Raw genomic sequence first — 1591 nt, forward strand, 5'->3', positions numbered from 1 at the left:
GAGGGGTGGAGCGGAAGTCGAGAGTGGGGGAGGGAGTGAGGAGTTGGGGGGTGGGGGGGGAGAAGAAGTTGCGGAGGAGTACGTTATGTCATAATGAGCCATCAGTGAAGATTATACTCCGCTTTTAGCTGAAAGGAACCAAACGTGTCTGTGAAATATTGGCCAGGCAAGCATGTGACAAGAACAGGTTGGCGAAAAAAGCATGGCTTCAGTGGTTATCAGCAACAGACAACAACATGGCCACCACAATTATGCGAGGGTTGTTATCGTTTTCTGACTTCCTTCCGGGTCTTCCGACAGGCTATTTCCGCTCTCCTTTTGGGTGTACTTTTCTTTCTTTTACTGCTTTCGCTTCTTTTATTCCTTCCTGTCTTCCTTTCTTTACTTGTATCTTATTTTCTTTCCGTTTCTTTCAGCTTTACTCCTCTCACTTCTTTTATTCTTCCTTCTTCCTTCCTTTCTTGGATCTTATTTTCTCTCTGTTTCTTTCAACTTTACTCCTCTCACTTCTTTTATTCTTTCCTTCCTTTTCTTGTATCCCCCTTTTTTCCCCTTCTTTTCTCTCTCTTTCTGTCTTCGCCATGGGAGACAGTGAGGACGTTATCACCACTGAAACCTGGTTAAGTACACAGCCACATTGCGCAACCAGCCAGCCAGCACAGCTTCACACCAATAAATCGAATCATTTTTTTTCTTCTTTTTATTGGCCGGCGTCTTTGTAGTGGTTTTTACACTTGACAACACACTACCACATGACACTTATTCAATTGCACAACAAACAATATCACTGATCCAGTCAAAGACAGAACAAAAACAAACAGTTGGGAAGGCCATACGAGGATGATTCTCGATTCTTCAACCATAGGCAATGTTAACGTTTATTTGTTCATAAAAAAAATATAGGTCAGATGCGTCCAATCTATCAATAAACCAATTAATCAGTTAACGAAAAACGCTTTTAAAAAATATGTCAGTTCCAAGCACGTCTTTTCATCGTTCCAGAAGTGTTTGAGACATACTGGCCCATCACTGACTGGGAAAAGAGTTACTGCCTCAATTCCACTGGGTGCAGTGTGTGTGTGTGTGTGTGTGTGTGTGTGTGTGTGTGTGTGTGTGTGTGTGCGCGCGCGCGTATGCGTCGGACGTATTATGCTATGTTTGTGTGCGTCTCTGTGTGTGCTTGTGCACGCGCGCTCAGTGGAGTGCATGTGTGCGCGCGTGTGTGTGCGTTCAGTTTGCATGTGTGTGTGTGTTTGTGTGTGTGTGTGTCAGTGAGGCAGAGAGAGAGTGTGTGTGTGTGTGCGCGTCTGGTAGTGGTGTGTGAGTGTGCTCGCACGCGCGTGCGTGTGTGTGTAAGTTGTAAGTGTTTTATCAGCGGTTCTTCAGTCTCATACTGCTGGACCCGTGCTGATATCGCTTTTAATGCAAAGGAGCAGAGACCTGGGAATCCCAGCTGTTTGAGATATGGACACAGTAAATGTCGCTCACACCACGGAGACAGCATCACCCAGTATCAAGCCAGCAAAGTGCTTCCCACTTTGGTATAGTGCCCGAACCTTTCGTGTTGCACAGGTTTGCACACTGAAGTTAA

This window comes from Babylonia areolata, chromosome 10 (genome assembly GCF_041734735.1).
Source record: "Babylonia areolata isolate BAREFJ2019XMU chromosome 10, ASM4173473v1, whole genome shotgun sequence".
NCBI lineage: Eukaryota > Metazoa > Mollusca > Gastropoda > Neogastropoda > Buccinidae > Babylonia > Babylonia areolata.